Source organism: Ips typographus, linkage group LG16 (genome assembly GCF_016097725.1).
Source record: "Ips typographus isolate SLU linkage group LG16, UJ_Ityp_2.0, whole genome shotgun sequence".
Taxonomy (NCBI): Eukaryota; Metazoa; Arthropoda; class Insecta; order Coleoptera; family Curculionidae; genus Ips; species Ips typographus.
Window position 1 is genome coordinate 3,908,062 of NC_138437.1, and position 15,406 is coordinate 3,923,467.

At 33.2% G+C, this 15,406-nt stretch overlaps 1 protein-coding gene across 1 annotated transcript in view; it reads right to left on the reverse strand.

The window, feature by feature from the left end:
* LOC145738858 (lachesin-like) overlaps positions 1 to 15,406 on the reverse strand; it is a 90,055-nt gene that overhangs the window by 31,191 nt on the left and 43,458 nt on the right. The window lies entirely within an intron of this gene.

Below are 15,406 nucleotides of genomic sequence, written 5' to 3' on the forward strand. Positions count from 1 at the left end.
AAAAGAAATAACGAACGAGGGGGAATTAAAAAGGAACAGATCTGAGAAAGAAAATTATTTAGTCCAACAAACGTTAACGTCAAAGTCAAATCGGGAATTAAATTTCTCAACGATTAGGGTCCGAAAACGTTAAAGTGCAAAAATTTACGGTAAAAATGAGTTTTCTATGAAGCAGTACAAAAAAGTTCAAAGGCTTTATGGATAAAAAGAAAGAAAAAATTATCTTTTTATTAATTATTATCACTGGCATCGATCTACATTTATGTAAATCCTAAAAATACATGAAATAGATAAAGAAACGGTTTTCATGATGTTTCATTTAAAACAAGCGAGTTCTAGTATTTTTTTCCTGTATAACTATTTTGAAAATATTTTAGATAAACTATCATTTATCTCCCTGTGTAAAATGCAATAGTGTAATTGAGAAGATAATAAATTAATGGTATGTAGAAATTGCCCTATGTTTTACTAGTTGTCAATTCCAGAAACTATACTCCGGAGAGACTATTAACACCATAATCAGTAGTAAAGACACTATACAGGTTGGTCAAAAAATAATAATCTTCCTGTGTACTAATGAAAGATTCATCCAGTAACTGTCAAAGTAAGAGTAATAAGCAAGGTAGTGTCACTGACTAGAATACCTTAAAACAACACATACAGGGTGTACCTAAATGAATCGCAATACAAAACTTATCCAGTGCGAGTTATGGTTCAGAGTTACAGTTTAGATAAAATTTATTTTCACAAAGAGTGCCTCATCTGACAGTTGTCACATGATCATTCTTTAATAATGCAATTCTGAACTTACAACACAGTAAAGGCTAGTTAACAGCTGTCAAAATCAGTCACGTGACTTGTAAAATGTACTTTAAACGTTAAAAATATGGTAAATTAAATTTAGGCCGTTGTAAAAGTTGAAAAGAGACATATCAGGTGACTATGATAATCTAATTTTTAAGCTTGTAACATTGTAAATGCTAGTCGACACCTGACAAAATCAGACACGTGACTGGTAAAATGTATTTTAAACGTTAAAAATATGGTAAATTAGATTTGGGCAGTTGTAAAAGTTGAAATTGTAAGAGACATGTCAGGTGACTTCGATAATTTAATTTTTGACCTAGCAACACTGTAAAGTCACTCCCAGTTGACACCTGTCAAAACAGTCACGTGACCTTAAAAAATATTTTGATCTGTCAACATTTTTTAAATCAAATTTAGATAATTGTAAGCTGAAATAGCAAAATACACGTCACGTTCTGATGATAATGCAATTCTAGGCTTGTATCACTGTCAAGGCTAGTTGACACCTGACAAAATCAGACACGTGACTGGTAAAATTTACTTTGAACGTTAAAAATATGGTAAATTAAATTTAGGCAGGTGTAAAAGTTGAAATTGTAAGAGACATGTCAGGTGACTTTGATAATCCAATTTTTTTGCTTGTAACATTGTAAAGGCTAGTCGACACCTGACAAAGTCACGTGACTTTGAAAATGTAGTTTAAATTTTGAATTTTTTTTAAATTAAAGTTAGACAGTTGCAAAAGTTGAAATTGCAAGAGACATGTTTGACTATAATAAATCACGAAATGATCTTTGTTTGAACCAAAATACTAGTATTTTATTTTTAAAGAAATTTTGTATTAGGCTAGGTTTAAAATTTGATATATCTACATATTTTATATGAAAAACATGTCTTTGTTTAATGGCAAATATGTCCTAAATCGTTTCATTACGTATCAACCAACAAAAAAATAAGACAAGCAATACTCAGTAGGACAACACCGCAATCACTGAACGAACTGAAACGTGCCTCGTGACGTTACACCACACTTAATTACTTAGACTGAAACTTGCGATTAAACTTCAATTGCTAATAAATTCGATATGGCTCGTTAAAATTTAAAAAAACCTTTGGAGAACCATTTTTCATATGTAATTTCTTTCGACTAAAAAATCAGTAAATGGTGACAATTAGGTCATATATTAATACACTTAGAAAACTAGCTGAAATTTGATGTTAGGTTACTGATCAGCATTCGGTGATTTGCATCTATCGAGGAACGAAGTGGGAGCTTTTAAAAAGTTAACCGACCTAACACTTATCCGAATAAACATATTTATTTATTAAGCGGCTTAATTCCCCACTAAAGAGGAAATTAAAAGCTAACTGCAAGGGCCTGATTTTGGGCTCGACTTGTTTTATCGCCAGGATTATAATTTTAAACCTGGCATTTATAGATGTTTGGGAGACGAGAGGTCGTTTTGGGAATTACAACTTTGTCGAAAATACGGACACATAACCAGTTAAATTTCGCTTAAGAAAAGTATAGTTACATTACGAACCAGTCCGGGTTTACTCGTATAATGTTATAGTTTAACCAGAATGTAAAGTCATCGCGGAAACTCCAAATCAGATTTCCGTAGTATACAGGAAAAAATCAGCCGGGGCAAATAATTGTTTTTAGCAGATCGTTTATCACTGACAGTGGAAAGTTCGATGATACAGCAATTCGCAAATTTATTAATTGCCAAGAATAACAGACAAATTACACGGTGGTTTGGCTTGACTATACTTTGTTTAATGATCAAACTGTTGTAGGGTGGTGGATTATTAATATAACCGTAACTTCTAACTAAGGATTGTCTGCGATTATGTCATGTGATATAAGTAAACACGTCTAGACAACAAAAGCAATGGTGTAACTAAGGAGTAAACTTAATTTAAAGCGAGACAAAATAAGATAACCGAAGTCAGTGTTGCTCAAGATGAAAATCTTGCACAAACTTCTGTGTAATTCTAAGCTGAATTAATAGAAATCCCGAAATTTCTTAGTTTACGTTCTATTTCAACAAATTCTCTTCTGGGGCGAAAATAATTCCCCAGTCAGACTATATTTAACGAATTAAAGGTTACTTTTCCACTGCCACAATTTACGATGCATTTCGATAATTTACCGCATTATTGGCATCTACGCAATCGTATTAGTAACGAATTAATAATTGTTCAGACTAATGCGTTTAAACAATTATTGTTGTATACAACAACTAAATTCCACCTGTTGTGGATTTGAATGTCGTTCAAAATACCAACTCAGTAAACTCCCAAACACTCTTTCAGCCTTTGTAGTGGTTAAAGCGTGCTGGCTTAAAAAACACAAAGAATATTTAAAGAACGAAACGAAAAACAGAATATGCTTTTATGAAGTTTAAACATCCCGGCCCTTGAAGGGAACTAAGCTAGATCTAGAATAAAGAAAGGTCGGCTGCAATGTAAAGTTGCCTTTAGTGCACAGTGGAGAATTTTAATTTGGTTAGTGGAGATGGGTTACACTTAGCGGGAGCGCTATTTGATTAAATTTGCGAATTTCTCGCCCGTTTACGATAATTGTGCATTTTTTGGGTGCTAGGAATTTGACCGTTTAACCTATCCAGGTGACAATACTAGTTCAAGAAGGGAATTTTTTAATCGACCCACCAATTAAGGGAAAATTGGAAAAGGAAGTGGCTTCGATATGAAATCACTTTCTCAACAAGAATTCCATTTCCCGCGTACACGACTAACAATTTGTCAAGCTCAACGTGCGCCAAATAAGTCTAGTAGTATATTTATCGAAATAAACATTCCGTGTATATTGATCGCTTCTGCAACAAATTTGATAACGTTATTTAGACGACCTAAGTCAAGGTAGGTAATGATGAAGGGGGGACAGCAAAACGATATTTCAGTCAGTAGCCGAAACTAAATCCCGACTCAATTTAGTGTCGGATTAAGACACTCACGGAAATTTAGTAACCCCTTTTGAACAAGCGGTGTAACGGATCTTAATAAACGAAAACTATGTCATTGTTTCGCATCATTAAACTTCAACGTTCGGCGCAGAAGCTACAAAGCTCAGATAATAGCTGTTTTTGAATTAACTCGAATCGCTAGACAAATATCTAACTGCGGAATTAAACAAATAAAGGGCACTAAAATGTACAATCAAAACCGCTGTTCGGGCGAACCGAATCGAGTTAACTTCTTCGAGGCTGTGAAACACAGTTTTATTGTTCGATGCATATGTATAAAACTCGCGAAAATCTCCAGTCTTCGTCCCGAAATTGATTTTATAAACCAGGTTTCAACTTTTTTACCTCTTTAATCAAAACAGATTGTATTTAAAGTTCAACCCTTTTGTTTTTAAACAACCAATTAGCTACACAACCAGTTCGCTCAATATCGAACCAGTTCACTATAAAATGCTTTCCAAGAAAGACGATTTACTGCTTTACGCTATTGTGTTTTAGAGTTTGTTTGTTAAAACTTTCATTTAACTTAATTTAAATCAAATTTTGGGGAAACAATTACACTCAAATATCTATTAAACACAATTTGTTTCACGTTGCAGAGCGAAGGAATGCAGAGCGGAACAGGGGGTATCCATCGTGGTACACAGAAAGTGGCGAAAATACATCACCACATGGCAACCGATAAATGAAATAATGAGAAGGATGAATCTGAAAATATTGGGAAGGAATACTACAATATTGGGGATATATGATGTAAATGATGACGAATCAGTTCATAATAAAGACTCATTTTTTGAGGAAATAGGAAACTGTAGAACAGGAAAAAAGGAAAATCAAGATCAAGTCTGTTAATGAAACTGTTAACGATAATGGAAGACGCCTAATACTGAACGACCAGTTCCAACACCGAGAAATATATAAATACCTATACATGGATTCAAACATTAAAATTCCTTGAGATAAGGGTACAAAGAGGTGCATCATGTGGAAGTGACCACTACCTAGTGAAAGGAAGAATAACGGCAATGACTAAACCAAAAGAAAAACTAGGCAATATCCACCGAGAAGAAGAAACAACAAAAGAGGAAACACCACCAAGATTTAACACAAATATTATATAACACCCGACTGGACCAGAAGATACAGCAGATAGAATTCACTAACATCGAAGAAGAATACAAATATATTAAGACATGTATACATTCTGCCGCAGAGGAGGTGCTAGGTCATCAAAAGAAGAGCGGAAAACACCGAAAACCATATTGGTGGGATGACGAGATCGAATACGAAATTGAAAAAAAACGGAAAAAATACCACAAATATCTAAGCTCAAAAAACATAGACGACAAACTGAGATACAAAGAAGCACAAGCGAGAGTACGAAGAAGGTTAAGCGAAAAGCAGAATGGTCAATGGGAAAGGACATGAAGCTGGGGACACCTGAGTAACATGAAAACAGAACGGACAAAGGAAGTAATCTCACCAATATCCCCGAAGAATGGAATCAGTACTTTGAAAGGATGCTTACTGAAGATATAGACCACAATTTAAAGATGACAGAAACAAAAACCCAAACATAGTCATACACGGATCCTCGATAAGAATAACCATAACAGAGGTTAAGGAAGTGTGTAAAACATTAAAAAATGGGAGAGCCCCAGGACCGCGAAATATCCCTGGAGACATTTATTTCAAAGATGCCTTAACACATCAGAATTGTCAGCAACTTCATAGTGCTGAACCAACTATCTATCGGCAGTGATCACAGGATGGTGAGAGCTTTAGTAAATATAAACGTAAAGAAGGAAAAGGCGCGAATGATGAAAAAACCAAAACCGAAAGGAAAAGGCAGGATTCAGAACCCAACAAAGTTCGAAAAGATGTAACAACAGCACTAGAAAGCACAGAGACAGCAGACATCAATGATCTAAATAAAACAATAACAGAAGCACTAATAAAAACATCTTCCCTATTGAAAATTGTTTGAAAATAACATTTGTGAATCTGTATGATGAAAGACTAGTTAGTGCGTAGCTGTTCATAGTATGCATGACGTTCAATGCACTATTTTTGATCCAGGTTGTATTGATCCGTCCCTGATGAAGAGTAATGGTTTCCTAACGTTTCGGAAAACTCTCTCAAAAAAAAATCAAGAGAGTGGATAACTCTGATGATGCCAAAGAAGATTTTGTCACAACGTCAAGAAACCATCAATTTAGGGGCTAATGACGGAATGGATGACTATACCGGAATCCACATACGATAACGGACTACCAACGTCCTTTGGCATTGGAAAATGTATAGTCCATTGGACGTCCAATGAACTTCATCTGGACCTAAATGGACATCCAATGGATGTTAATGATTTCCATAGAAGGACTTCATATGGATGTCCATTGGACTTCGTTGTGTTGTTTGGGAAATTAGAAAACAATATCATAGCTGAAGTTACACAATATCTATAGCTTGGTCACGAAGTGAAAATCACTAGAGACAATGACAATCAGACACCAAAGATACAAAAAATAATTGTTTTAGGCTGTGCTGCATATGGCAAATTGAAGAACGTATGTAATAGAGAAATCCCTATGAGCTTTACGAGAAAGGTATACTGAATGTGTGTTTCCAGTTATAACATACGAATGAGAAACACTAACGCTTACTAAAAGCAACAATAGCTAAGGATATCACAGAGAAAAATGTTAAGATCAATATTAGGAATTAAGCATACAGACCACGTAAAGAACATGGAAATTTGAAGAAGAACGGGGATAGAGGGTATCATAGAGCAAATCTCAATGTTGCAGGCCATTTAGCAAGACTCAACGATGATAGATGAACCAAAAGACTAGAAGAAGGACCGTGAAGAAGTCAGGGCAGACCACCGACGCGATGGGTAGACGATATACGAAGAATGGAACACAATTGGATGCAACTGTTAATGTTGCATATGTATTAAAATTTTTACATGAAAGATTTTTGAAAATAAAACCTTCTTGTTTAGAAGAGTCGTTTCCCAGACTCATCCTGTATACATCACATTTGAATTTTTAATTTAAAAGTAACATTGACTCGACACAGGAACATTTGTTGTTAATATCAAAAATTCCACTCTTTGGCCTTTAAGCTTTGGCCACTTTGGAACAGCCTTAGAACTTAACAACTGTAAAAGTTAATCGTCGGTTGTAGAATACTTAAGAGGTGGAAAGTACATAAAGAGTAAAAGTTAAAGTTACTATAGTTGAGCATGAATATGTGCCCCAAACAAAAAATGTTTTATATGTATACTCAGATGGAATTTGGCATGCTTGTCCACCATTTTGAACAGTAGCACATGTAATTTCTTAAGAAAAGCTGATCTGTACATTTTTTTTGCATAATTTTTCAGATGCCTTCAATTTTATACGCTAATGCATGATAAAAAAACACTAACAGTAGCTTAATGTTTATTACCCATAAATATCAAAAAGTGTTTCTAGATGAACCTGTTTAACTTTGAATCTTTAGGCTTTAAATCCTTTTTGTTGATACGTGATTTCATTAAGAATATCCAGATAAGTGTACTATTAGATAAAAAACACATTATCAAACAATAACACTGCAAACAATACAAAATACGTGACATTAAGTAACGACTAATGAAAATTGAGAATTTCCCTCACAAAATAATAAAAATTGACGGTTTTATAAAAAAAGCAATTTGTTTCCATTGTGATTAAATTGATAATAATACAAATAGAGACAGACAATTGAAAATCAATTTAGCGCCTATGACGATGGACGAACATTAAAGAACAAATAAATAACTTTAAATGCAAAACCAGTGTTTTCCAACAATTACAAAAGCAACAATCAATTTTTAATTTTTATTCATATTGATTGGGTAACGTTATTCCATTATCTGTTAACTGGTGGTTGTTAAACCGGGCAATTTTTATCAGTGTTCAAACCTGAAGTGAACTAAGGCAAATAAATAATCGATAATCTCATTAAGCGACTTGAACAGAGTCATAAATAAAGTGGACATCGGTGGCGTTTAAACAAAATACTGTAAAACATAGCTCAGCAAACATGGGAGCCGTATTTCTCGACACTAGACTGATTCAATGCTCAATATTGTTAACTATGCATTACTGGCATATGTGGGAGCTTCCAGCAATAACTCAACGTCGTTGTAGCAGAATCAACAAATTAGTATTGTAGTTACGCCAACATCGCTAATCTAGGATTAGCCAGAGCTTTGGTCGAGACCACAGCTATGGAGACGGTCTCAACTATCCAACGATTATTAAAGGCAGTGGCCGCCATATCATTCTAAGTCTAGCCTAATTCCTTATAAATGATCCTTTCGATTTTAAGGTGACCTATTTAGGTTCAAGAGAAATTATTCCCGAGTATCAGTTCTAGATAGGGATGTCTGATAAAAAAGTATGCATTAAGTAAAAATGTTTTAAAGGATTGTGTATTTTCGGTCATTAGGTGAAATAACAGAAACAACTGTTTCCTTATTATGCCTATGTTTCGGCTTTGATTTAAGCCATCCCCAGGACGTGACAATAAAGATAAGTGCTAAACACTCCAGACAATGTAAATTTAAAGGTTTTTCTCTTTATAAAACTGGAATAAGAAGAAAGAAACAAAACATGTAAAACTGAAACTATATTATTGGGACTAAAAAAAGCAAATTACGAACATGGTTAAAGACATGAAACAAAAAAGAACAATTTTACCAAGAATTGGTATTTCCGTTGTCAATTTTTTGTATGTCTTTATAGAAAAATAGCTACAATTAAGAAAAGAGCGAAGATTTAAGATTTGCGCCATCTGGCTATTGATTTAAACAATCATATGGCTGATAATTATTTTTTTTTAATGTTTCCTCATAGCCAAGGGTAAATTACATTACTGGTAAATTACAAATACTGTGTTTCTGCCAGTTCAAACTTTGTCACCGCTTTGCTCCTTGACTGTACCAATTTTTGTAGGGTATTTTCATGTAATTGGATAGGAAATTTAATGAGGATTCCAAAAATGTGTTTAAAACAGTCATGTTCTCACTCTAAGTGGGTTTTACAGGCGATTTTGTCCCTGACTGTTTTTTCAAACTGTGTTTCTGGCAGATCAAACTTTGACACCGCTTTTCTTTCTGACTGTACCACATTTTGTTCTGTTTTTTCAGTCTATTGGACAGGAAATTTAATGAGAATTCCATAAGTATGCTAGAAAGTCATTTTCTCACTCCAAGTAGATTTTACAGGCAATTCTGACTGTCCTTTCAAACTGTGTTTCTGGCTGTTCAAATTTTGGGACAGCCTTTCTCCGTGACTGTACAAAATTTTGTAGTGTCTTTTTAGTTTATTAGATAGGAAATTTAATGAGAATTCCAAAAATGTGCTTATAACAGTCATTTTCTCACTCCAAGTGGGTTTTACGGGCGATTTTATCACTGACTGTCCTTTCAAACTGTATTTCTGGCAGTTCAAACTTTGATACCGCTTTTCTTTCTGACTGTACCAAATTTTTTAGTGTCTTTTTAGTTTATTGGATAGAAAATTTAATGAACATTCCAAAAATCTGCTTAAAACAGTCATTTTCTCACTCTAAGTGGGTTTTACAAGCGATTTTGTCCCTGGCTGTCTTTTTGAACTGTGTTTCTGGCAGTTCAAACTTTGACACCACTTTTCTCCCTGACTGTACCAAATTTTGTAGTGTTTTTTCACGTTACTGGCTAGAAAATTTAATGAAGATTCTATAAATGTGCATAGAAAGGTGATTTTCTCACTCCAAGTGAGTTTCACAGGCAATTTTGTTCCTGACTGTCCTTTCAAACTGTATTTCTGGCAGTTCAAACTTTGACACCGCTTTTCTTTCTGACTGTACCAAATTTTGTAATGTCTTTTTAGTTTATTAGATAGGAAATTTAATGAACATTCCAAAAATCTGCTTAAAACAGTCATTTTCTCACTCTAAGTGGGTTTTACAAGCGATTTTGTCCCTGGCTGTCTTTTTGAACTGTGTTTCTGGCAGTTCAAACTTTGACACTACTTTTCTCCCTGACTGTAGCAAATTTTGTAGTGTTTTTTCACGTTACTGGATAAAAAATTTAATGAGGATTCTATAAATGTGCATAGAAAGGTCATTTTCTCACTCCAAGTGGGTTTTACGGGCGATTTTATCACTGACTGCCCTTTCAAACTGTCTTTTTGGCAGTTCAAACTTTGACACCGCTTTTCTTTCTGACTGTATCAAATTTTGTAGTGTTTTTCAGGTTATTAGATATGAAATTTAATTAGGATTCCAAAAATGTGCTTAAAACTGTCATTCTCTCACTCCAAGTGAGTTTGACAAGCATTTTTCTTTCCTGACTGTCAAACTGTGCTCAAAAGTTGCAAAAATTAGTCAGGGTTTAGAAAAGGATTTTCTGAGATTTATGACAGTTATTTTGATAGTAGTCACGTGACTGCCTAGCTAAACTATCCCCCAAAAACCATCTGTGACTAATGTCAAAATTTTTTCTAGAATTTGCAAGAATTACAATTTAACATAGTTCTCTTACAGTTTTCGAAACGACGTGTTTCTGAGATTTATGACAGTTCTTTTGACAATTGTCATTAAATTACGTATTGTCCAAATAATAATATTTTCAGATTTGTCATTTTTCTCATCTCAAAAACATATTATTTGTCATAATTAAATTCAATTGTAAACTGAAATTTGTGGTGGAAACTTTTTAACGTATTTATTACTACGGTTAAAATATCATCCACGTATCTTTTAAAAAGTGGGATTTGGAACTTAAATTTTTTTAAGCAATTGTTTTGAAGTTCAAAAAGTACAATATCTGCCCATACTACTGTTAGTAGGTGTTGTTGAAGTTAAAAAAGTTGTTATCATTTCTTGTCGTGTTGGGGGCTACCACCCCCAACAGAAACGACATCAAGGAAGATTAAAGCAAACTCGAAAGAGTTTCTCACATAATGATCGTCTTTTACAAAGGGGTTATCGACAATTATTTCAAAGATCCACTTAGATAAGTTACAAAGGTAGGAGCCCACAAAACTAATAGACTTTTGTTTATTTATCTCAGGTAGAAAGATACCATTATTTGTTTTTAAAAATTTGGACAACTGGTCATTGAGTGTGAGTTTTTATGTTTTTCAACAAGTTTATTAAATTTATTTTGAATTTTTTGTGTGTATTTGTACAGTACAATACATTGTTTTGTTTCATAAATAATTTTGTTTTCCTGAAATGTATCAATTGTTGTTGTTTATAAATTGAGCCGTTCCTACGTTTATTGCTGCTCCGAAAGATAAAATTAGTAATTGTGTTGATTTGTTTCTCTTGATTGCTCTACCATTAAATTTCTGATAAGCTACTGTCTACTTCATAAGACAGGTTAAATTTTTCATCCAAACTTAAAATGAAAACTCTATAATATAACGTTTAAATAGAGTTATAATATAGAGTTACGATATTTTATAAAGGTCTGTAGTATTATGTGTTATGTTAGAGCCCTGAGGATGGCTTAAAATAAAGCAGAACCGTTGATAAAAAAAACCCACTACAACCACCTCTACAAATGAAAAAATTGTGAGCGAAATGGTTATTTCAAAAAGTTTGGGCTTAAGCCTAATTACATAAATTCGAAGCTAATAAACTTTTTATAATTAATGAAAATTTTGCTTTGATTAATTATACGGGAGCCGGTTTTGTACAATCTGCTTTTTGTTATGAATCTGTAAACTTTTAAAACTCGATACACAAAGCGTTTCACAAAAGATACTTTGCAACTTTTAATTATTAGTTTACAAAAATGACAGAACGCTTGAGGGCTGCCGCATATAAATGCAAAAATTCTCACCGAATTTGCTTTGCCTTTTAATTGTCTGGAAAATTATTCAGTTTTGATTTATTGAAGATTTCCAACTCGGTGGACAAATGTTTTTTCGTCTGCCAGTGGAATTTAAATTCTCTTTTACTTTTAACCGCTCTAACAAAGTGACATTTTATGGGGTTTAAAGGCACGCTATTTTTATGATAAGGCGAGACAAATTATCCTACGTTTAGGACGTGTCTTAAATTGTCAACAGAACAGGCGTACTTTGCCTTTTGTATTATTGTAAAACCGGGTTAGAGCTACTCGAACCCTTATGGTTTCCCCACGAGCGAGATCCAAATTCATTGCAGATTTTCAGCTTCTCGAGTTGAGTGCTGCCTCTATTCTTTGAGAATTATGTTAAAAGCTGAAAAAATAATAGAGACACTTGGCACACTCTATTAATAATACCTTAAAAACAGCTTGGTTTATGACCCTTCACAGATTAACATACACATACATGAAAGTTATAACGAAAATAAGGAGGTAGAAATTTTAGTTTTGCGAGCGTAGCAGAAATGGTGCTACTTGATGCTTGTTTGCGTAGGGTGAGCGTTGAAGCATGCCATTTCGTGTCAGATTTTAATGTATTAGCCCCGGAAAACGCCAAGCAGGGCGTTCATAAAATTCTGAAATATTGTGTGTGTCTTTGAGAGGGAAATATAAAAATTCTTAAATCCCCTTACGGTTTCTCACACTAGCATTGATAAATGAACACTATCTCCTCTTCCTATTTCATATAATTAGATCGGCTTCAGTTCTTGCTTAGCGTGGTGTTCATAGATAACTCTCCAATTACCTCGCTTAATAAAACACCAACCAACCATTTACGAGTGCGTATGTAAGTAATCCACTCAGTTAATGCTTAAACAGGTTACTGAAACTCAAGATATACAAGGTGCAACAGGAGATACAGAGCTCGTTAAATTTTGTTGTAAATTTTTTCAATTTCAATTTCGCGGAAATAACAGAAAATATGTTTTTATTATTGATGAGCTAATTTAAAGTAATTGACATACTTTGTCATGACAACTTTAATTCCTTTAAGTGTCAATACTTTCACTTACACAAGATAATTTCCATAGAAACCGTGCAAACACACGCTACTATTGGTTAATTCTGTAATTTCTACATAGAAATTATTTAAAGAATAAATTTATCTTAAATAATACATTTTTTAATAATTAAACTTTTTGAAGTGCAACATTTCTACGTTTCTATTTTAGTACTACAATTTGTCCTGATTTCACTGATGTGCAATAAACTAAAAAACTAAAATTTACAGAAACAAGTAAATTTTAGTATCTAGTTTAGTTAGAATTTGCTGCATTATTCTTGAATTATGGTGAAAATTTATTAAAATCAAATTTTTAATAGAAATTAGACATTTTGGAACTAAGGTAAATGTTATTTTATATAGATTAAAGATAAGGATTTCCTAAAGCTGGCAGTAGGAAAAATAATAGTACCAAGAAAACAAGAGCAAAGTCAAAAAGCACTGTTATCACTGAAAACTCTGAAAATGAAGCTCTTATAGAATTTAACTTAGAAAAGTTAGAAAAACAATCACAGCAACAAATGCCGGAAATGCGAAAAAAAAAACTAAATCTATCAACAAAAGATATCAAAGCGATTCATCTGAATCTGACATAGATAATCATTATTCTGACTGTGAGTGTGAGTGAGACTTTTGATTATTCCGACATTGAAGATCAATTTAAAAATGAAATTTCTGAAAAAGGCAATTATGTTCTAGTAAAATTTAATAAAAATATTCATTATGCCCAAAAAGTCAACAAAATAACGACAAATGAATATGAAATAACATTTTTACGAAAGACACGAAATTTAAGTTAGTTTCCAAATTTAACTTTGTGTCATTTATTTTGAGTTATCTATCTCTATCTATTAAACTGCTAATATGAACCATATCATTATATGACATCATCGTAATAAATTCATTATTTCACGCCCGACATTGGTTTTTTCGGCTTTTGTGATTTTTGTATGATAGGAAATAATTTTTGGCATTCAAACATATATTACAAAGCGGATAAAACATTTGTTCAGCATTCAGCTGGACTCGAACTAACAACCTCTACCTTGAGGTGATGTTAGTTCGAGTCCAGCTGAATGCGTGACAAAACTTTTACTTAAAAATTTGAATTTATGTCCGAATGCCAAAAAGTATTTCGTTTTTTTTTATTTGTGTATTTAAGTTTTTTTTTATTTCCCTTGTTATTATTTTTTTTTATTTCTTTGCTAAACCATCATCCGCTGATTAATTGGTATCCCTACCACCAAAAAGCACAAATTTCAGTAGAATTTATCAAGGTTTAGTATTAATTTGCACTCTCAGATATTTGACCCTTTGAAATACTAGTGAATGATTATGTGACGGGAGTATATTAAACGGTCGAACTGGACCCTTCGCAGTCCGTCTTCAATATATTAGTCGGCCGCAACTATTTTAACGGGTCTTCGATTTAAGTAAATGAAATTTAATTAAGCTTGGAACGCTTTATATTAATAAAATATCGGCGTCTGATGACATATTTTCCAGGGCCAACAGTAAATTCCTGAAATATTACCCTAGAGCCTGAGTAAATTTTACGGGATTTATACGGCAAAAAAAAGTTTCATAGTTTCGGCTGTTCCCGCTTTCCTGTACTAATTATGTCATACAACGGCATTCCAGATTTTTAAAGGCATTTTAAAATTTAATATACCAACAGCTAGTAAAATTTTCTTTTAAGAACTATTAATCAAGAGAGATGCAACCAACTATTCCGCTTATTTATTTTGTAGAGAACCTCAATAATTTCCTCAAGCCCGCAGGAGGACTAAATCCAAAACGTCTAAAGACAAATTAAACTTACATAATCTCAAAGTTTATCTGTCCCTTGTCAAATTATTTAGAAATGAATTTATGTACTTATTCCACTATTATAGTGAGATTAAAGTAACTTGAGAACTTCCTCTATATATTAAGAGTTTAAGATGCTCCGTTAAATCCTATTTTCCGAAGATCGACGGTTTTTGATTAACAATCCGAGTCTCGTATCGATTTCAACAAGTGTTGCTTTTCGGTAAGAAATTATTTGAACATAATAAATCATCCTCGACAAAAGAAAAACGTATGTATTAATGAAAGGATCAAATCTGATCTGTATGTTTTTAATATAATCGAAAGTAAGCAGCTTTGGACAAAGGATTCTTTTCATCACAATCCGCCGAGAAAGCTTATCTTTCCATTATTCACTTTTTACAGATTTCTGTCGAAAATTCCATTGTGTAGTAGTATGAGGGTAGAAATAGGAGATCTATTACATTAGATATCTTCTATGACAATTACCCTCAGCTTAAGAAATATGATATTTAATTACCAAACTCTTTGATAATATTGACAGAAAGCCTCCTAACCTAACTGTATTAGCAGGAAGTTCCGCACGACTAAATCAATAGATTAAAACAACGTTCATCTAATAAACTTCATATAAGCCAGCTCGTTGGGTTATATTATTAGAGGTGAACGTGGACACGCTTTAATTTTAAGAAAAACCTCAGCTAATTGCCCTTAGGCACACAACTAGCTTCTTTAATAAAAATTTAATATGTCCTAAATGCATAAAACTCCCCATGAAAAAAAAATACGACCGGGTCCCGTATATTAAAACAGATCATAGTTTTTGGTCAACGAGTAATAATTTCAACATGGTGCCTTTATTCG